The 23,234-nt window shown below is 41.9% G+C and overlaps 1 long non-coding RNA gene across 13 annotated transcripts in view; it reads left to right on the top strand.

The window, feature by feature from the left end:
- The window catches only part of LOC137374363 (uncharacterized), a 70,060-nt gene that overhangs the window by 44,784 nt on the left and 2,042 nt on the right, over nt 1–23,234 (top strand). For 11 of the 13 annotated variants that reach the window (XR_010975796.1, XR_010975797.1, XR_010975801.1 and 8 more), the window contains 3 exons: nt 1,364–1,469; nt 20,553–20,658; nt 20,760–20,896. This is a non-coding gene — a long non-coding RNA (uncharacterized lncRNA). Of the gene's footprint in view, nt 1–1,363; nt 1,470–8,396; nt 8,505–13,157; nt 13,547–20,552; nt 20,659–20,759; nt 20,897–23,234 lie in introns of all 13 variants that reach the window. The other 2 variants (XR_010975805.1, XR_010975799.1) reach the window with 2 other exon arrangements.

The raw sequence follows: 23,234 nt of genomic DNA, 5'->3' as shown, positions 1-23,234 counted from the left end.
TTTTCCCCTCACTACCTCCCTTAGGCAATGAAGTACTTTTTTTTCTGAAGGGTCATCAGTATCGTAAAAGCAGAATTGTTTTCCAGCACAATCTAACCTCACTCTACCATTACCATCAAGCCAGGTGTCCAAACCTGGTGAAGCTACGACATAGGACTGCATGCTAAATAGCAGAAGCAGCATGTTGTAGACACAGCTAAGCAATCCCACAACTAATGGATCACATCAAAGCTTAGAAACCCTGCCACGTCCAATTGTAAATGATGGTGGACAATTAAACAACTAACAGTTGATTTCAAGAACATTCACCTCAATGCTGGTGGGCCCAGCACATCAGTGTAAAATACAAAGATGAAACATTTGCAACCATTTTCAGGCTAAAGTACCGAGTGGGTGATCCATCTCTGCCTCCTTCTGCGGTCCCCACCATCATCAAAGCCAGTCTTCACCTAATTCGATTCGTTCCAAGTGATACCAAGAAACAGCTGAGTGCACTGGATACAGCAAAGGCTACAGTTCTCAACAACATCCTGGCTGTAGTGCTGAAGACTTGTGCTCCAGAACTAGCGACGCCTCAAGCCAATATATCCCTGTATAGCTACAGCACTGACATTGACCCAACAAAGTGGAAAATAGCACAGGAACACCCTGTTGACAAAGCAGAACCAATCTAATCCAGCCAATTACCGCTTCATCAATCTTCTTAAGCAAAGTGATGAGTTGTTATCGACAGTGCTACTAAGTGGCACTTAGAGCATTAACCTGCTCGCCAGTGCTTTCGTTGGGTTCCGCTAGGACCACTAGGCTTCAGATCTCATTTATAGGCTTGGTCCAGAGCTAAAGCAAGAGTGGCTGCCCTTTATCAGGATAGCAATTGCCTGAGTAGGGCAACAAAGCACCCTAGTAAAATTTGAAATAAATGGAAATCGGATGGTGATGAGAAACTCCTACTGAGTAGAGTCATACCTAGTACAAAGGAAGATGGTTATAGTTGTTGGTGGTCAGGACATCACTGCAAGTTTTGTTATCTGCAAATTTTGAAATTGTGCCCTGTGTGCCCAAGTCAAGGTTACTAATCTAGATCACGAAAAGTAGTGGTCCTGATACCGACTGCTGGGAGCCCCACTACATGCCGTCCTCCAGTCTGAAAAATAAATTTTGTGAACATCCTGAAGGCAGTGTTAACTTCATCTTCACTGCTTTGTTTCCTTTCTCGTGTTTGCTCTCCTGCCATCACATACATTTTTTTCCCCTTTTGTTCTCTTTCTTTTAAACTGCACCCCCCATCCCCAGTTAAATCCTGTTGCATTGCCAACTTTTTGCTAGTTCCAACCTAAAATGCTAACTTTTTTTCTCTCCATAGATGCTGCCTGACATGCTGAATATTTCTAGAAGTGGCAAAGGCAACTTAACGGATGGTCTCGATCTTTGTGACAAGCAAGTTCATGAGCTCCTTGCACTTGTTGAAGGTGAGGTAGAGGGGCAGGGACTGGGGTCTTAAGATGGTTTGCAGTAGAGAAAAGAAGTCAGGAGTTATCTTTACATTCCAGGCCGATCCTGGAATAGTAAGCAGTTTTGGCAGATGAGCAGGAACTGATGGTGCTTTATGTGGCCCAACCACATCTGTCAGTGAATGGCTAAACCGGTTGCCCACCATATCCATTCAAGTCTGCGTCCCTAGGATTTGCAGAAGTGGAAATGAGGGCTGTATTGGGGTATGGCCAGGATGGAAGTTTTAATGGAAACTAGGGCACGTAGACCTGGAGTAGGAACAAGAGAGGGAATATTTAACCAAAGAACAATATTCGATAAATATCTACCTGCTTTATAAATTATGAAAAATGTGTTTATCACCAAAAGCTAATAGACGTGTTGCTGAGATGTGACTGACAGTAAAGATGTGAAATTTATCCAGAACCTATATTGGGACCAAATAGCAAACATCAGGCTAAAAGATGGGCAATTAGATACGTTTCAAGTGAAGAGAGAAGTATGACAAGACTGTACTGTCGCCAAAATTATTCAGTCTGTACACAACAAATGTTCAGAGAGTTAGATTTACTTCCAGGTGTAAAAATTGAGGGCAAGAACATGATAAACTTGCAGTATGCTGATGACAGTGCTACTTGTAGAAACAGAAGAGGCCCTACAAAATATTGTAAAGTAAAATCTACAAGTTTAGAATATGGATTGAGTATGAACACCAAAAAGACACAAACAATTGTAGTTAGAAGGAATACATTAGAAGAAGCTAGAGAAGATTGAAGTGGATGGTGTCATATTAGAACAAGTCGATAAATTTGTCTGTTTAGGACAAATGATAATAGAAAATGGTAGATACAATGCTAAAGTCAGAAAAAGGATAGAGATAGCCAGAAGTAATTTTGTGAAGCTGAAGGATGTCTTAGCAACAACAAAGCTCAAGCTTTTAGCAAGGAAAAAACTCAAGATGCTACATTCTATCCACTTGCCTCAGAAACTGGACAATAAATAAAGATCTGTGGAAGAAAATAGAGGCCTTTAAAATGTGGATGCTAAGATGTATGCCTAAAATTCCATATACATAAGACAACTGAAGAGGTGCTTGAAATTGCAAGTCCAAAAAGAAATCTTAAAGTGGCATCCAGGAAAAAAGTCAGTATTTTAGCCATTTGATCAGAGCTGAAAAGCTGCAGAGATCTCTTCTAGAGGGCAAAGTGAAGGGCAGCAGAAAGAGGGGTCGACCTAGGCATAGTTGGATGATGGCCATCACGAGCGGTTGCAGACGAGCTACAGTGAATATGTGAGGATGGCACAAGATAAATATGGGACATACCATGACAGCAGATCTCCTGGTAGGAGTAGCTACAAGCAGCAGCAGGGCACATAACAGACTTGTCAACAAAATTGAAGCCCATGGAATAAAGGGACAGTGGCAGCACTGATATAAAGTTGGCTGAGTGATGGGAAGCACAGAGTAGTGGTGAACGGTTGTTTTTTGGACTGGAGGATGGTATGTAGTGGGGTTCCCCAGGAATTGGGTATTGGATTACTGCTTTTCGTGATCTATATTAATAACCTAGACTTGGGTGTCCAGGGCACAATTTTAAAATTTGTAGATGACGCAAAGCTTGGAAATATTGTGAACTGTAAGGAAGATGGGGATAGACATCAAGAGGACACAGGCTGGTGGAATGGGCGGACAGGTGGCAAATTAAATTTAGTGCAAGGAAGTGTGAAGTGATGCATTTCCTTGTTCTTCCTAACAAAATGTAATGTAATCTAAAGGGTACAATTCTAAAGGGGGTGCAGGAGCAAAGGGACCTGGGGCTATATGTGCACAAGATGTTGGAAGGTGGCAGGGCAGGTTGAGAGTGGGTTAAAAAGGCATATAGGATCTTGGGCTTTATAAAATAGAGGCATAAGAGTACAAAAGCAAGGAAGTTATGGTGAATCTTTATAAAACACTGGTTCAGTCTCAACTGGTGTAATTTAAAGGCCTGTTCAGGTCAGGAAAAAGAAACTCAACCTGAACCCGACAGAACCACATCGGACCCAGCCCGAGTCCCTCTATTTTTTTCCGACCCCTATCAACCACCGGAATGTTCACTTTACCTACCTTCTGATTCCGAATCCGTTTTTTACTTTTTTTTCAGTTTGTGCAGATAAGCAACAAAAACTGTAATTGGACTTGAAAGGTTGTTTTAAAAAAAAAAATGAAATTGGAGCCACTAAGTCAGTGTTTGGTCACGAGGTAAACCGAAACCCATGAAGTTGTGCCGCACTGTACCAGTATCTGTATTGGTTAAAAATAAACACAGCAATTGCCCGAAGGCTCAGAAAATGTCATTATACATTACCTAGACTCCTGCTTTACAGTACTGTGTGTGTAGACTAGAGTCCTGACAGTGATCATTTTATATTTTTTATGTACTGTATATTTTATAATTAATCACTCAGGACCATCCTGGTCTCTGCATTTCAGCTGCTCACTGGATAAACTTGCAGCAAGTATTTCAACCTGTAAAGCAGGAGTCTAGGTAATGTATAATGACATTTTCTGAGCCTTCGGGCAATTGCTGTGTTTATTTTTAACCAATACAGATACTGGTACAGTGTGGCACGACCTGTCTGGGCACAACTCCATGGGTTTCTGTTTAACTCGTTACCAAACAATCACTGACCTCGTGGCTCCAATTTCATCTTTTTAAACAACCTTTCAAGTCCAACTAATACTGTATGTGTCTGACCCGGACCTGGAAGAGCGATCCGTCTGGGTCGGGTAGCAGGCCTTTAGCGTATTTTTTGTCCAATTCTGGACACCACATTTTAGGAAGGATGTGAAGGCAGTGGAGCGGGTGTACAAAAGCTTTGAAAATAGCTCCAGGCATGAGGGTCTTCAGTTAAGTGGATAGATTGACGAAGCCGAGACTGTCCTCTTTAGAGGAGATTTGATTGAGGTGCTCAAAATCATGAGTCTGGCCAGAGTAGATAAGGAGAAAGTGTTACCTTTGGCAGTCAGGTCGACAACCAGAAAACACCAATTTTAAGGTGATTGGCAAAACAACCAGAAGCGACATGAAGAAAAACTTTTACGCAGTGAGTGGTTAGGATCTGAACATAAGTAGGAGCAGGAGTAGGCCATTTGGTCCCTCAAACCTGCTCTGCCATTCAATAAGATCATGGCTGATCTGATTGTGCCCATGACTCCCCTTTCCTGCCAGCCCCCCATAAATCCTCCTCATCCCTGTCTTAAAAGGGAGACCCCATACTTTTAAACTGTGCCCCCTAGTTCTAGATTCCCCCACAAGGGGAAACATCCTCTCAGCATCTACCCTGTCAAGCCCCCTCAGAATCTTGTGTTTCAATAAGATCACCTCTCATTCTTAACTCCAATGAATATAGGCCCAACCTGCTCAACCTTTCCTCATAAAACAGCCCCTTCATCCCAGGAATTAGCCCAGTGAACCTTCTCTGAACTGCTTCCAATGCAAGTATATCCCTCCTTAAGTAAGGAGACCAAAACTGTACGCAGTACTCTAAATGCAGTTTCACCAGTGCCCTGTACAGTTATAGCAAGACTTCCATACTTTTATACTCCATTCCCCCTTGCAATAAATGCCAACATTCTATTTGCCTTCCTAATTACTTGCTGTACCTGCATGCTAACTTTTTGGGATTCATGTACAAGGGCACCCAGATCCCTCTGTACCGCAGAATTCTCAATGTAAATAATCTGCTTTTCTATTCTTTCAAAAGTGGACAAACTCACATTTTCCCACATGATACTCCTCCGATACTTCCTTAATAACGGATTCTAGCATTTTCCCAATGACAGATGTTAGGCTAACTGGCCTGTAGTTTCCTGCTTTGTCACCCCACCCCCTTTCTTGAATAGAGGTGTTACATTTATGGTTTTCCAATCCACAGGGACTTTCCAAAATCGAATTTTGGAAGATTTACTACCAAGGCGTGCACTATCTCTGCAGCCACTTTTAAGACCGTAGGATGCACGTCATCAGGTCCAGGGCACTTGTCAGCCTTTAGTCCGCTTAGTTTTCCTAATACTTTCTCTCGTGATAGTGATTGTTTTAAGTTCCTCCTTGCCTTTTGCCTCTTGATTTTCTGGGATTCTTGGGATGCTTTTTGGGTCTCCTATGTTGAAGACAGATACAAGCTACTTGTTCAAAGTCTCTGCCATTTCCTTGTTTCCTGTTATTAATTCCCCAGTCTCATCCTCTAAGGGACCAACACCTAATTAGCTACTCTCTTCATCTTTCTATATTTGTAGAAGCTTTCACCTATCTGTTTTTATATTTCTTGATGGTTTACTCTCATACTCTAATTTCTCCCTTTTCTTTTAGTCATTCACTTCTGTCTAAAATTTTCCCAATCTTCTGGCCGACCACTAATCTTTGACACATTGTATGCCTTTTCTTTCAATTTGATAGTATCCTTAACTTAGTTAGCCTCAGATGGTGCATCCTCCTCGGAGTCCTCCTTTTCTCAATGGAATATCTGAGTTATGAAATATCTCCTTAAATGTCTGCCTCTGCTATTCTACTGTTTTACCTTTTTACTTATTTTCCCAGTCCACTTTAGCCAACTGTGCCTTTATACCTTTGTAATTGCCTTTATTTGAGTTTAAGACACTAGTTTCAGACCCAAATTTCTCACCCTCAAAATTGTTTGAAATTGAAATATGATCACTCTTGCTTAGGGATCCTTTACTATGAGATCATTTATTAATCCTGTCTCATTACCAGGTCTAAAATAGCCTGCTCCCAGGTTGGTTCCAGAACCATATTGTTCTAAGAAACTCTCCATAATACATTCCATAAACTCCTCCTCCAGGCTATCTTTGCCAATTTGATTAGTCCAATCTATATGAAGATTAAAATCGCCCATGATTATTGAAGTACCTTTCCTGCAAGCCCCTATCATTCCTTGATTTATATTCTGTCCTACAATGTAGCTATTAGGGAGCCTATAAATTACTCCCACCAATGACTACTTTCCTTCACTATTTCTTATCTACACCCAAACTGATTCTACATCTTGATCTTCTGAGCCAATATCATTTCTCACTACTGTACTGGTCTCATCTTTTATTAACAGAGCTACCCTACCTCCCTTTTCCTTTCTATCCTTTTGTCAAATGTCAAATACCCTTGAATATTAAGTTCCCAACCTTGGTCACCTTGAAACCATGTCTCTGATGTCTATCATAGCACACCCATTTATTTCTATTTGTGCTATTAACGACCAGGTGGGAAAGGTGTCTAGGGGTCCCTTTTAGCCTTCACCTGGTTTTACTGTAACAGGGTTTTGTTTTAAGCATACTGTGTTTTGAGCTCCCCCTTGGTGAATCCTTTGTTCACTGCTTTCCAATTATAAGGCAAAGAAATGAGTACAAACTGGCTTCCTTTTTAAAGAAGAGGAGTGAAATTTATTAAAACAAACTCTAATTCAGTTAACGTCTAAGGATACACACCGAACTCCACGCTAGCATGCATATGTTTAAAGTAGAGGTTTGAGGCAGTCTCTGAAAAGGGGTTTTTGATGCTGTGCTTCGAGCTCGCTGTAGTCTTTACTTGTAGGTAGATCTTGCTTTTCTTTGGGGCCCATTATTATTCTTAAACCTTATTCACTGTAGGAGACTGTCTTTGGGTTCGTATGTCTTCAGTGGATTCCAAAGCTGGTGAGAGCGAGATGAGAGCAGACAGGAGAGGCGGCGGCAAGCCAGCCACGAGGGGTCTTGTCGGTCCACGAGCAAACAGCTTTGAGTTCAAATTTTCTGGGGCCAATTTAAAACTCCTAGTTGGCCAGCAGGTGTTCACATGACTGGTTTGACCAGGTCTCTGTGTATTGGGGAGCAGGGACTGGTTCCTTTTGTTCCAACACGGTCTGCTAGTATGCAAAAAAAGTATCTTTCCAGTCAGGGGCTTGGCAACCCCTTGTAATAGGCTCCCATTTCTTCCCAGCAACAATTTTAAAATTTAATGTCCATGTGGCAAAATATATGTGCCTCATTCTTGGCAGGTGGGGGCCTGCATGACAGTATTAATTCATCTATCTTGTTACACAAATGCTGCATGCATTCAGATAAAGTGCCTTTAATTCTATCTTTTTTACCATTTTTCCCTGCTCTGACCTTATTTGCTGGTGCACTGTTATGTTTGTACACTCTGTCCCTTCCTGCCACGCTCTGGTGATCATTACCCATATTGCTATCCTGCACTATTGCCTTGTCCTTTCTCTTTAACTTTCTAAATTTTCCCTCGCCTGATCCCTCTTCCCCACTATTTAGTTTAAAGCTTTCTCTGCAGCCCTAGTTATACGCTTCACCAGGTCCCAGCATAGTTCAGGTGAAGACTGTCCCAACAGTACAACTGCTTTCCCCAGTACTGGTGCCAGTGCCCCATGAATTGAAACCCATTTCTCTCAAATCATTCTTTAAGACAAGCATTCAACTCAATGATCTTCACGTTTATGCCGATTTTGTTCATGGCTCAGGTAGAGATTATTCCCTTTTGTGGTTCCATTTTTTTTTTTAAGACAGTTAGCCCCTACCTGCTCATACTCCCTCAGCAGAACCTTTTTTTTTTTTTTGAGTCCTACCTATGTCTGTGGACCACAACAACTGGATCCTTCCCCTCCTACTCCCAAGTTCCTCTCCAATCCCAAGGAGATGACCTTAACCTTGGCAATGGGCAGGCAACACAGCCTTCGGGACTCGCGCTCTCGGCTGCAGAGAACAGTATATATCCCCCTATCTATACTGTCCCCTACTACTACATTCCTTTTCACTCCCCCCATCCTCCCTGCAGTCCCTGCTCTCATCCACACAAGCTGGAAGAACGTTGAACCTATTGGACAAATGCAAAGGCCAAGTCTACTCCATTTCTGTCTTCTAGATCTCCATACCTGCCTCACTTAGTCATACCCTCCTGTCCCTGAGGAAGGACCAAATCTGAAGTACCTTGCCCAAGGATGTGACTGCCTCCAGGGGGCAAGGTGTCCAGGTAACTTTTTTCCCCTGCATTGCAGTGTCCAAATCTCAGACTCCAGCTCATCACTTCTGAGCCAAAGTTCCTCAAGCTACAGATATGGTTGCAGATATAGATCACACAGGTGTCCCACATGTTACAACTGCAACACATCACCTGCCCTGCCATCTGTATTGTGTTTTATTTAACTAATTAGTTTCAAGTTTAGAAATAGCAATAATTTGTAATTATATTAAGCAGTTTAACTAGTTAAGCTGCAAATTTATTACAATACTTGTATCTTCCCAGGACAAGTTTAAAATACTGCTCCAGTTTAGAAAGAGAAAAAAAAAAATCTTACCAACCAGTTAACTACCTGCTCACATAATTAATTCGACTGGGCTTTAGCTCTCTGGTCTCACTACCTCTGGCTCTCTCTTGAGCCATTGCTCGTTCTGTAAAAGACCAGAACAGCACCTTCTCCCTCACTGCACCAAAGTCCCAAGTTAAGTGCTCTGTCTGGCAGCCTTCAGTCAAGCAGGGCTTTGTGCTACCTGGAATGCACTGCCTGACCGTGTGGTGGAGGCAAATTCAATTGTGGCTTTCAAAAGGGAATTGGATAAATTACCTTGAAGATTTGCAGGGCAATGAGCATAGCCTGCCACTTTTGTGTTCAATTCCCCTTGCAATAAACTATAACATTCTATTAGCTTTCCTAATTATTTGCTGTACCTGCATACTAACCTTATGTGATTCATGCACTAGGACACCCAGATCCCTCTGATCTCAGAGCTCTGCAATCTCTCACCATTTGGATATGTTTTTTTAAACTCTTTCTGCCAAAATGGACAATTTCACATTATACTCCATTTGCCAGATCTTTCCCCACTCACTTAACCCATCTATATCCCTTTGTAGCCACTTTATGTCCTCTTTGTAACTTACTTTCCTTCCTATCTGTATTCCTTTTTGTATCTCATTACTTTTTGTTTCCCTTTGCCTTTTTCTAGCACTCCCGTCTACTGGATTTCCACTTCTCTTATATTTTTGTAAACCTATTACTTTTAACTTGTTTGTTAACCACGGTTGCTTATCTACACAATTAGAGCCATTGCCTTTTGGGGCTTTATATTGGTTTCTTGTATACTTTTTTGCATACTTAACCACTGTCAGTAAATAGCTGTTTATTGTGGTCAATTTATTTCTCATCTCTTTGAAGTTTGACATAAATTTAAAATGTTTTGTTAATGACTGTCCTTTCTCCCTTTCAATCTGTGTCAAATTCTTCCAATGTGGGCACTATTTGTAAGATGTTCCTTGCCATCAGATTTTTTACTAATTCTGGTTTGTTACACATTACTAAATTCAGTAAAATAAAAGCAAAATACTGCGGATGCTGGAAATCTGAAACAAAAACAAGAAATGCTGGAATCACTCAGCAGGTCTGGTAGCATCTGTGGAAAGAGAAGCAGAGTTAACGTTTCGGGTCAGTGACCCTTCTTCGGAACCAAGAAGGGTCACTGACCCGAAACGTTAACTCTGCTTCTCTTTTTCCACAGATGCTGCCAGACCTGCTGAGTGATTCCAGCATTTCTTGTTTTTGTACTAAATTCAGTATGGTCTGTTCTAAACTATATTGTTTCTAGAAAACTGCCCCAAATGCATTCCAGAAATTCATGGCCTTTACTACTTGAGCTCTTCTCCCAGTCTATGGGAAATTGAAACCTCCCATTTATAACCTCATTGTTTTTGCTACATGCTTCCCTGATATTTATACACACCACCCCCATCATATCACTACTATCAGGAAATCTGTAGATAACACATAGCAGAGTCTTGCATCCTTTGTTCCTCAACTCCACCCATGGCATTTCCATTGCCTGATCACCGATGCAGAGACACTTTATTTCCACTGTAGTAACTTTTTTATTCAATGTATTTACTCCTTATTTCCCAGTCCTTTCTAAAGTCTGGAATACTTAATTCCCAGTCATTCTCTGGTTGTAGCCAGGTCTCTAATGACTGCTAAATCTTGCCTTTTTAAGCTGAATTTGTGCTTCGAACTCTCATTTTAGAGTCAGAATTATACAGCACAGAAACAGGCCCTTCGGCCCACCGTGTCAGTGCTGGCCATCAAGTCTGTCTATTCTAATCCCATTTCCCAGCACTTGGCCCATAGTCTTGAATGCTATGGTGTTTCAAGTGCTCATCTAAATACTAAAATGTTGAGGGTTCCTGCCTCTACCACCACTTCAGGCAGTGTGTTCCAGATTCCATCCACCCTCTCGGTGAAAGATATTTCCTCAAATCCCCTCTAAACCTCCTGCCCTTATCTTAAATCTGTGCCCTGTGGTTATTGACACCTCCGTTAAGGGTATAGGTTTTTTCCTATCTAGGCTCCTCATAATTTTGTATACCTCAATCAGGTCCCCCCCTTCAGCCTTCTCTGCTCTAAGGAAAGTAACCCTAGCCTATCCAGCCTCTCTTCATAGCTGAAATGCTCCAGCCCAGGCAACATCCTGGTGAATCACCTCTGCACCCTCTCCAGTGCAATCATAGCCTTCCTATAGTGTGGCGACCAGAACTGTACACTGTACTCCATCTATAGCCTAACTAGCGTTTTGTACAGCTCCATCATAACCTTCCTGCTCTTATATTCTTTGCCTCATCTAATAAAGGCAAGTATCCCATATGCCTTCCTAACCACCTTATCTACCTGTGCTGCTGCCTTCAGTGATCTATGGACGAGTACACCAAGGTCCCTCTGACCCTCTGTACTTCCTATGGTCTTACCATCCATTGTATATTCCCTTGACTTGCTAGTCCTCCCAAAATGCATCACCTCACACTTCTCAGGATTAATTTCCATTTGCTGCTGCTCTGCCCATCTATATCGTCCTGCAATTTAAGGCTTTCCTCCTCACTGTTTACGACACCACCAATTTTCGTGTCATCTACAAACTTACTGATCATACCTCTTGTATTCTCCTCTAAATCATTAATGTACACTACAAACAGCAAGGTTCCCTGCACTGATTCCTGCAGTACACCACTGGTCACAGGCTTCCAAATGCAAAAATAACCCTCGACCATCACCCTCTGCCTCCTGCCACTATGCCAATTTTGGATCCAATTTGCCAAATTGCCCTGGATCCCATGGACTCTTAGCTTCTTGACCAATCTCCCATACAGGACCTTTATCAAAAGCCTTACTGAAGCCCATGTAGACTACATCAACTGCTTTATCCTCATCTACACACCTAGTCACCTCTCAAAATTCAAATTGATAAGACATGATCTCCCCCTGACAAAGCCATGCTGACTATCCTTGATTAATTCCTGCCTCTCCAAGTGGAGATTAATCCTGTCCCTGAATTTTTTCCAATAGTTTCCCTACCACTGATAAACTCACTGGCCTGTAATTACTGGTTTGTCCCTACTACCTTTTCTTGAATAGTGGTACACATTCGTTATCCTCCAGTCCTCTGGCACTTCTACTGTGGCCAGAGAGGATTTGAAAATTTGTGTATGAGCCCCTGCAATCTCCTCCCTTGCCTCACATAGCATCCTGGGATACATCTCTTCTGGACTTGGGGATTTTTCCACTTTTTTTTTTGTATGCTACTTGCATTTGCACAGAACTCTTATGGTCTTGTTCTCACCTTTTTGACTTGGTGTGAATTTCCTCTCCAATCCTCTAACTAGTTTAAATTTCTCTCTACTACCCTATTTATCCTTTCTGCAAGGTTCCTTCAGTTTAGGTAAAGTCCACGCCATCTGAATAGCCTCCTCTGGCCCTAAGTGCAATGCCAGTGTCCCATGAATCTGAAACCCTCCCTAATAAAACCATCTTTCCAGCCCGATTTATTGGCCATCCTAATCTTTCTCTCCCTGTCTAGTCCAGCACATGGCAATAGGAGAGATAACCACCTTGGTTCTGCTTTCTAATCTAGAAATTAGCTCCTTTTTAAAATTCTTTTTGCAGAACCTCGCAAGTACTCTTATCTTTGTCATTGGTTCCCACATGCATCATGACCTTTTGGCTGCTTCCCTTCCCATTCCAGAATCTTTTGCATTCGGGACTCTGGATCACATCTACAAAAGAAACTATCTACTCCCACTCTCCTCTCAACTATGATCCCCAAAATCACCGCTCACATATCCTTTACTACCTGTACTATTTCCTCCATGAGTAACCACTCTCTTTCCAATACCTTGTAATCACTCACTGTTTCCCTCTTCTGTGTCCTTTTTGTGACCATTACTGGTACCTAAACAAAATAAACAAATCAAGCTCCACAAATGATCCCCTTTCTACCCTCGCCTGTTGCTTCGTCCCCTGTCTGTAAACACCCAGTTTCCTTTACCAGCTTTGTTATATCTAGCAACCTGTGGGGTTGCCACTTTTTGGAATGTCTACTGCAGAAAATGTTTTTTCCTTCCCAAATGTGAATTTTTCCAGTTGCCTCAAGCTGCACAACTTTCTGCTTGAAGTACAAACCTGTACACATCCTACATATGTATTCACCCTACATGGCATGTGAGTCCAGACTGGTCCATGTCACACATGCCACGCACATCATTTCAGACTTCTGTCATCCCTATTTATATGTTTAACCCAACAGGTTTTTACTGATTTTTTTTAAAAGTTTGTGTCACGGTTGATCGTACTCTCTCCTCTATCATTAGGTTCCAGGTTCAAGTCCCACTCCAGGGTTTGAGCGCAAAAATCAATATTGACGCTCCAATGCAGTACTGAGGGAGTATTACACTGTCATCTTTTGGATGAGACATTAAACTGAAGACCCATCTGACTGTTTGGCTGGATGTAAAAGATCCCATGGCACTATTTTGAAGAAAAGCAGGGAAGTTATCCCTGGTGTCCTGGCCAATATTTATGCCTCAATCAACATCCTGATAACAGATTATCTGGTCATTATTACTTCACTGGGAGTTTGCTGTGTGCAACTTGGCTGCCACGTTTCCTATATTACAACAGTGACTACACTTCAAAAGTACTTCCATTGGCTGTAAAGTGCTTTGAGATGTTCAGTGGTCGTGAAAAGCACTGTATAAATGCAAGTTTTTCTTTCCATTTACTCCCTCTGTTATTTTTCCTTAATATGGTTTGAAAGTCTTTGTTCTACCCTATGAAGCTATTTTTTTTTAAACTAAATTAAAGTTGTTGAATAATTTCTTGAAAAAATACTTGTCCCTTTCTTGACACTGCCATTCTTGCTTTTTTTTTTGTTGGTGGTATCCAGTAATGGATTTCTGGGACTTGTAGTATGAAGGAGGGTGAGTCGCATGCTAACACTTTTTTGAGCAGTGGTTATGCTCTAGGCATAAGCCCAATCTACAATTTGCTCTATCCTTTGAGCCACCATTCAACAATTCTGAAATGCAATTGAACTCTTATTCTCTGGAATATTGGTGTAGGCCTCTATTAGTCCAGTCACCAAACCACTATCGACTGTACCATACCCAAATTCAGTATCCTGAGTGAATGGTTTATCCATTGTGATTATATAGACTGCTGGTGAGCTAATACTGTATGCATATATTCAATTCATCAGTTCATTTTGGAATGTAATGCTGGCATTAGTCCATATTCAAAAAAACTTTAAGTATTTGTGTACTAAAAGATAGCAGTGCAACAAGTATTGACTTATGCTAAGGGAAAATGGAGTTTTCAGAATTCAGTTAATTATGAATTCAGCTTTTTTTGGCTGAGCATGAAATTTGTGATATTTCAACGTCAGTCACAGCAATATCAGATGAGCCCTATTAAACTTGCCTCGTAGAACAAGCTTTCTTTCTCAATATTATTTGATCAGAAGTTATTGATGAGTAATCAAATTTAATCAGTCATTTTATTTTTTGTATTGCATTCTTTTGACTTTCATATTTCAGGCTCAGGCAGTTCATAGTTTCATAATTTAGCCTGGTCTATGTCTGGTATTAATTATTTTCAGCATATGCAATGTAGAACCAGACTATGTTTAATCCAGTAAGCAGATTGTTCTAAGCGTGGTAGTTGTTGATCTTCAGGGTTGTACAACTGTACAGAGGAGATTATTGAAAAGGTGTAGCCTTGTTTGTAACAACTGAATCTCTTACTAGTTCTGACTGGAAGTTTAGTAATCTGAGACCAGGTGTGCTCCTGTATGGTATTGTCGGCCAGAACTGTGGGTGCAGTGGTTAGCACCGCAGCCTCACCGCTCCAGCGACCCGGGTTCAATTCTGGGTACTGCCCGTGTGGAGTTTGCAAGTTCTCAGTGTCTGCGTGGGTTTCCTCCGGGTGCTCCGGTTTCCTCCCACAGCCAAAAGACTTGCAGGTTGATAGGTAAATTGGCTGTTATAAATTGCCCCTAGTATAGGTAGGTGGTAGGGAAATATAGGGACAGGTGAGGATGTGGTAGGAATATGGGATTAGTGTAGGATTAGTATAAATGGGTGGTTAATGGTCGGCACAGACTCGGTGGGCCAAAGGGCCTGTTTCAGTGCTGTATCTCTAAATCCAAATCAAAAGGTACAGTATCTTTTAGTGCTTGGCACTGTGTCGCTACTGCTGCTCAGGCACTAAGTTACAAAATGTTGTTCCGATGTCCTGAGGTAATTGCTGTTTTTTTTTAAATTGTCGCACTTTTTTTTAAACTTCCTCTTTCACTCCTTTCTTTTAACCTTTTCCTCACTCTATTCCTAACTGTTGTACTGTATCGGTCTCCCCGTTCAACTGTCTAACCACTGCTTCATATCCTCGTCCTGCAGAGTACTCCAAAGCAAATCACACTCTGAGCCAATCCTGTCTTTGGATCTATTAGTTAATGAACTGCAAAGGTATTCAGTAGTTCTTCGCTGTATTTTCATGCTCCATTTACACTATTTTGCTGTTGGTACTCTTTTTTTTTTTCTATTTGCATCTCGAGTAATTGTACTAGCTGCTGTGGAAGATTTCATATCTTATCTATCCTCCTGTCTGATCAAGTGCTGCATCTTAGTTGTCTTTATTTTTTTTAAACACTGCTAATCGCTATGACCTTGATCAACAAGAAGCATCCTGAAGCAACTCCATCTCTTCGTTGCTTCAATAAATCCACTATTAAGAGCTGCTGAATTAAATTTTATTGAAGTGTAAACTGATGGCTTTCTGCCTCTCCTCCCTGGTCCTTTGCCAAAACTGCATCTCATAAACCCTGAATCCTTCTTGCCACTCTCATACTGATGATTATTAGCACTCCTATAGCTGAAACTGACTTTTACCCTCACCTTTTCTCTTCTGGTTCTAATCTTAATATTAGGAAAGAACCTCCCATGTTGTGCTTCATTTTGTTCAGCCATTAGCAAAATCCTGTTTTAATTCTACATTGTGGTGTTGGCAATTTTTTTTATGGTATTCTTACCATGTGCAAGTTGCCTCCAGAATGGCCCCTCCATTTCTTTGGAAATGTGCTCAAGCTCGCCCTATGCCAAAGAATAAAGAATGCTGTACTTCCTAAAAGTTACCCTGAAAGTTCTGGCCTAATTCTTGATTGCTGGTATGAGTTCAGTATAGCCATATCACTGGTATCTAGTTGCAAGTTTCAGATTTGGCTTGGATATTCTTTGGTATTCCCATTAACATTCTGAGTGCCTTGCATTGGACTTGTTCCCACACTGGGAAATCTACAATAGCGTAACCTGAAGGTGGATCAATAGAACCCCTTTTTGGTGTGACCTGAATAACACAACCTTTGCATATGCCCTCACGTGTGCTTCTCCAGTATTTCGAAGATGAACTGAAGCACTTGGTAAGATGAGACCAGAAACCTTAGGCTTTATTTTGCAGACAGCTAAGAACATAAGAAAAAGGAGCAGGAGTAGGCCATATGGCCCCTCAAGCCTGCTCTGCCAGTCAATAAGGCTGATCTTTGACCTCAACTCCTTTCCTGCCCAATCCCCATACCCCTAGATTCCCTGAGGCAAAAAACTGTCTCTCGGTCTTCAAAATACTCAACAACGGAGCATCTACCGAATTCTGGGATAGAGAATTCTAAAGATTCTCGACCCTCTGAGTGAAGACATTTCTCCTTATCTCAGTCCTAAATGGCTGGCCCTGATCCTGAAACTATGCTCTAAACTCTCCAGCCAGGGGAAACAGCCTCTTAGCATTTACCCTGTCAAGTCTGCTCCATAATGTTGCATGTTTCAACAAGATCATCTCTCATTCTTCTAAACTCCAAAGAGTATAGGCCCATTCTATTCAATCTCTCCTCAGGTTAACACTGTCATCCCAGGAATTAATCTACTGAGCCTTTGTTGCACCTTCTTTAAAACAAGTAGACCCTTCCTTAGGTACAGAGACCAAAGGTATACGCAGGTGTGGTTTCACCAAAGCCCTATACAATGGTAACAAGACTTCCTTACTCTTGTATTCCAACCCTCTTGCAATAAAAGTCGAAATGCAATTTATCTTCCTAATTGCTTGCTATACCTGTGTGTTTACTTTGTTTCCTGTACAAGGGCACCCAAATAGCTCAGAACATCCAACCTTTAATAGTTTCTCACCATTTAAAAAAAAAACTACTTACTACCAAAATGAATAACCTCACATTTCCCCACATTATACTCCATCTGTCACCACCTTGTCATTCACTTAACCTATCTATATCTCTTCGGGCAAAAAATAGCCTCATGTCACCCCTTGAGACCTTCTGCCGCTCCACCTGTGTCCCCGTGCCGCCAGTCATTTCCAGTGCACCCTACTCAGTGTTTTGCCAAGATACGGGCTGCAGCTGCATGTGCCCTTGTGTGCTGCAAGGCTCTGATTCAGTGCTATCCTGCCACACAGCCCAACTGGCTGCTGTGATGACAGGATCCCAAATTTGGGTAACGAATATCCAGGCAATGTCTGTTATTTGCACGAGAAAACCAGCATGAAGCTGCAAGATGGGCCCTTCAGTAATGCTAATTAAAGGACCAGGCACCCCGATTGCAGGCAAATTTAAATTTCTGGAATTCAGAGTATTTTTTGGAGGTGTTTTAGTGAGTTCCTGGATTTGCCAAAGTGTTGCCACATCCTCACGGTGGGACCATAGGAGTAGGTGATCTGTGTGCACAAAGGCTGCAACAAGTAGAAGGCAACAGTGGCAGTGCCTCTGGATCAGCAACACAACGGGGAGATGGAGCAGAGGCTGTGGCGAGGGACTCCTCCATGCTCCTTGACAGTGATGGGTTGTGTGGCAGGCCAGCCAGTGCACCCAGCATCTGTGTGCATGCCCATTCCACACTTTGACTGTATGCTACCCTTCAAGGGTCCTCATCTGCGACCTCCTACAGCAGTACTCGTCTGCCACTTTGCCCTCCGTGACCATCCTTTTCCCCCTGGCCTGGCTGCAGGCCACTCATGCCTGAATGACTCACTACATGCTGAGCTGTTCCTCTTCTCCCTCCTCCTGGGGCTCCTGTGGCTGGGCAGGCAGCGGTTCTTGGGTGTTTGAAAGCAGGAACACAGGACAGCATTGGTGTTGGGGAAGAGCGGTGGGGTGGCACACAAGAAGTCCTTGGTCACGCCATCAGCAGCTTGCTCATCATACCAGATAGGATGAGGGTGTTCTGGGAGTTGAGAAGGTGCATAAGGCAGGAACATGCAGACATCCTCAATGTTGGAAAAAAATGTTTCTTCCACCTGACGAATCTAGAACACAGGGTCACAGTCTCAGAATAAGGGGTCGGCCATTTAGGATTGCGATGAGAAATTCCTTCGCTCAAAGGGCTGTGAATCTTTGGAAATCTCTACAGCAGGTATGGAGGCTTAGACAGAGATTGATAAATTTTTGGGTACTGCGGGATATGGGGATGATGCAGGAAGGTGGAGTTGAGAGAGAAGATCCTGTTCTTGAATGGCAAAGCAGGCTCAAAGGTCCTACACTAGCTCCTATTTTATCTGTTCTTGAGTGCTAGCAAGTGTTGCTGGGTGCTTGATGGGGGTGTGGTGCATTGAGCAGTGAGAGGCTGGCGGTGTGGTGGGTAGATGTCATGTGAAGATGTATTCACTGATGTTGACCACTCGTGTGAGGTCATTAGGCTTCTTGAGGCACTGCTGCAAGATCCTCGAGTCCACACTCCAGAAGCTGACCTTCCTGGCCACCTGCTCCCAATCCCTTCTGAGGGTACTCCTTGAGGGTTTCCTGCCCTCCTGCGCCACAAATGCCTCCAATGCTGCATCCGTTACGATGGATCCCTTTGTCTACCTGGAGCATACTTGGCAATAATTAACATTGCAGCAATCTTTTTATTCAGCATGCCTTTAAAATACAGCCTGCCTTTAAGAACCCAGTTGATGGTGAGCCACTCCTCCTGAAGTCCCCAGCATCACAGATGCCAGACTTCAGCCAATTCAATTCACTCCGTGTGATATCAAGAAACGACTGAAGGCACTGAATACTGCAAAGGCTATGGGCCCTGACAATATTCTGGCAATAATACTGAAGACCTGTGCTCCAGAACTTGCCAGACACCTAGCCAAGCTGTTCCAGTACAGCTACAACACTGGCATCTACCCAGCAATGTGGAAAATTGCCCAAGTATGTCCTGTCCACAAAAAGCAGGACAAGTCCAACCTGGCCAATTACCACCCCATTAGCCTACTCTCCATCATCAGTAAAGTGACTGAAGGTGTCATCAACAGTGCCTTCAAGCGGCACTTGCTTAGCAATAACCTGCTCAGTGACACTCAATTTGGGTTCCGCCAGGGCCACTCAGCTCCTGACCTCATTACAGCCTTGGTTCAAATATGGACAAAAGAGCTGAACTCGTGAGGTGAGAATGACTGCCCTTGACATCAAGGCAGCATTTGACTGAGTATGGCATCAAGGAGCCCTAGCAAAACCAGACTCTATGGGAATCGGGGAAAACCCTCCACTGGTTGGAGTCATACCTAGTGCAAAGGAAGATGGTTGTGGTTGTTGGAGGTCAATCATCTGAGCTCCAAGACATCACTGCAGGAGTTCCTCAGGGTAGTGTCCCAGGCCCAACCATCTTCAGCTGCTTCATCAATAACCTTCAATCATAAGTTCAGAAGTGGGGATGTTCACTGATTTTGCAATGTTCAGCACCATTCGTGACTCCTCAGTTACTGAAGCAGTCTGTGTAGAAATGCAGCAAGACTTGGACAATATCCAGGCTTAGGCTGATAAGTGGCAAGTAACATTTGTGCCACACAAGTGCCAGGCAATGACCATCTCCAACAAGAGAGAATCTAATCATCTCCCCTTGGCATTGAATGGCATTACCATCACTGAATCCCCCACTATCAACATCCTAGGGGCTACCATTGACCAGAAACTGAACTGGAGTAGCCATATAAATACCCGTGGCTACAAGAGCAGGTCAGCGGCTAGGAATCCTGCAGCAAGTAACTCGCCTCCTGACTCCCCAAAGCCTATCCACCATCTACAAGGCACAAGTCAGGAGTGTGATGGAATACTCTCTACTTGCCTGGGTGGATGCAGCTCCAAAAACACAAGAAACCTGATGCCATCCAGGACAAAGCAGCCCGCTTGATTGGCACCCCATCTACAAACAATCTCTCGCTTCACCACTGACGCACAGTGGCAGCAGTGTGTACCATCTACAAGATACACTGCATTAATGCACCAAAGCTCCTTCGACAGCACCTTCCGAACCTGCAACCTCTACCAACTAGAATGACAAGGGCAGCAAATACATGGGAATACCATCACCTGCAAGTTCCCCTCCAAGCCACACACCATCCTGGTTTTGAACGATATCGCTGTTCCTTCACCGTCACTGGGTCAAGATCCTGGAACCGCCTCCCTAACAACACTGTCCGTGTACCTACCCCACATGTATTGCAACAGTTCAAGAAAGCGGCTTACCACCACCTTATCAAGGGCATTTAGCGACGGGCAATAAATGCTGGCCTGGCTAGCAACGTGCTCATCAACAATGATTTTTGTTCTTAATTCAGTCTGGTATCCAACATTTTAGTTTGTTCAATTTTTTTTTTTTACAAATTTTTATTCAGATTAAATATTTTGTATTGAACAGTACTTTTTTACTGTCTCTTCCTCTCTCCCACAGCCCAGCTGAATTGTTAGGTTATAGTACATCTCCCTCTAACTAGAGGGATTGGTTACTCTCGACTGCGGATTTATCTGTGACTGTCAAGAGCCATAAATGCAAATTGGTGAGTAGGATGAGAAGGTTTCCTCTTTTTTAAACGACTGTTTGTTTCTGTTAGACGCAATTTATTAATAGTATGAACTGTGTCCCACTTAATGTTTTCAGCCATAAATGTTTACCATGGAACAACAGAGTACAGTGGTTAACAAATGTTCATCTATGTCATTAAAAACAAGAAATGCTGGAAATACTCAGCAGGTCTGGCAGCATCTGTGGAGAGAGGAGCAGAGTCAACGTTTCGGGTCAGTGACCCTTCTTCAGAACCCTGTTCAACTATGCTAATTATGTTCTGAAAAGGATGTTAATGAACTGGATAGAAATCCAGCTGTCTCAATGTATCATAAAAGATTAATTTTAAAGTTTATGCAGCAACGTTTAGTTTGAGGCATTTAAAAATGAGGGACATTTTATTCTTTAAATCACTTTTGCAGTCGGAAACCAGTTTCTATGTATTCGATATAATGGGAATGGACAAGGTTTAGTTTGAAATAATATGATTGAATCAGGTTTGTGTCTATATAGCATCAACTTGATTTTTACTGCGGGATGTGTTTGGGATGAGCAGGGGTTCAGGTGCAAAATCAAGGTCCTAAACATATTGCAACATAGATTTTTTTTTTTTAATATATGCCTGGAGTAGCCATTTCAGTTCAATATAGCTTTTGTAATCTGGGTCACTTTTTTATCCTTTTTGGAAAATTGAGAAGCATCAAGCCTGAATCTTGGAACACCTTCCATCGCCGTCATCAAGCACTCATTTGGATTGGATATATTGCAGATTCCATGCACTCACTTCCCCAGCAACAGAGCTTAACCCGAGTCTCAAGAACCATCCCATTCTGCACTCTTGTAAATTTGCCATTTCTCAATTTAACATTTATTTTTGGTCTATTTGGGTGGTAGTACTGATTTGTAGACAGTTCTGTGCTTTAGTTTCCTGTGTCCACTAAACTCTGGGTTGAAGCTTTCTACACTCATATCAAATAACTGTTTTGGAGCCAGTGAAGGAAAAACTTTTATTCGTCAGTCTGGATTGAATTTAAGTCTTTGGTCTCTTCAGGTGAGAGAACAATATTGTACCACCCTTTCTTCCACAGACTCGCCTTTTTAAAAAATACTTCTCCAGTGGACAGTGGATTCATTTGGCAAGGAAATTTTGTTTTTTCTCTATAAATACTATATTCATGTAAGATAAAAAGAAATCTGAAATTAAAAACAAAATCCCTTGAATTGCAGAATGAATTACTGAAGATCTGGAAGCGACTGATTTTTTATTTGTCTGCTAGAGCAATTAACCTGTGTTTCTATTTTAGATGCTAACTAACCTGTGTATTTCCAGCATTTTGTTTTATTAATCATGTAGTTTTATTGATACAACTGAGGAGTATGCATAATCAGTGTTGTATTGTAATACATTTTTGTGCAGTATTCCTTTATTGGTATGCTGAACAGTAGTATTCAAGAAACTGACCCGTTGTTGCAAGTGGAATTTTGCAAGTTGATGGAAGTACTCCCGATCATAGGTTATGTAACAAAAATGACTTCATTAGCAAATGCATTAATGATTTTAGAAAATTATAACCACTTTGTAATACTTACTGAGTCCTTCCTGTCATCTTCATTGTAATTCATAGCTAGTTCTCTATTCCCATAAGTTTATAAAGTATTTAGCTACAGAAATTTTCGTGATCTGATCCATCCCTTCGTTGTGTTGACTGTTAATTGATTTTTTTCATAGTCGTATCGCACAATTTATTTCAGTAGATACTTGGTTAAATTACACTTGCAACAGGATTTTTTTCAATAGTTACATAGGATTTTTTTCTTGTCCAAAACTTATGTGGGGGGTCCTGTGGTGATTTAGCAGCACATAATGGTTTGTGAGTTGTACGGAGATGCAGGCCATATTGTGCTGCCACATGAACACAGGAGCATAATCTGATTTCATTGCAATGTCGTCTCATCTTCATCTTAATACTAAAGTGCCATCTGGTGCTTAGTAATGCTAAACATTGAAAGCAAACATTCTGATGTCAGCCGTGCCTTAGCAGCATGTAAATATTGGAGTTAAGCTCTTGTGAATGTCCCCAATATTAATTGTGCTGCTGGAGCAAGGCTGACTGCTTCTGCTGCTACCAGAAGTCTCTCAGGAGCCCTCAGTATTCATATGTGATAGGTAAGGTAATGGTTACTTCGCTGACTGTGAGTCTCAATATTGCTTTGTAATCTGCCACTAGGTTGAAAAGTTTTTGGTACCATTCTGTAAATGAATTACTTAAGTGATTTGAGATACAATTCATAAATCTAAATGAACTGATGTAATCTTAAAATCCTCATGTCAAAACACCTTTAATAAGTCTTTCTTTGTATTTTTGCAAACATAATAAACTTACCTACACTCAAATTTGTGCTTCTAGTGTATACATTCAGAGAGCAACTGGAATAATTGTCACATTTGTCCTTTCCCAAATTGAAAAGCGGTATTTTCTTACATTAGTTTAAAAGGACGCAGTATATGTATTATTGCTTATGCTAACCATGTTTTTATCTTGTTTTAATGTTGAAATGATTTTTGAGTAT

Source organism: Heterodontus francisci, chromosome 10, assembly GCF_036365525.1.
Source record: "Heterodontus francisci isolate sHetFra1 chromosome 10, sHetFra1.hap1, whole genome shotgun sequence".
Classification (NCBI taxonomy): Eukaryota; Metazoa; Chordata; class Chondrichthyes; order Heterodontiformes; family Heterodontidae; genus Heterodontus; species Heterodontus francisci.
This window is presented reverse-complemented; position numbering and strand designations above follow the sequence as displayed.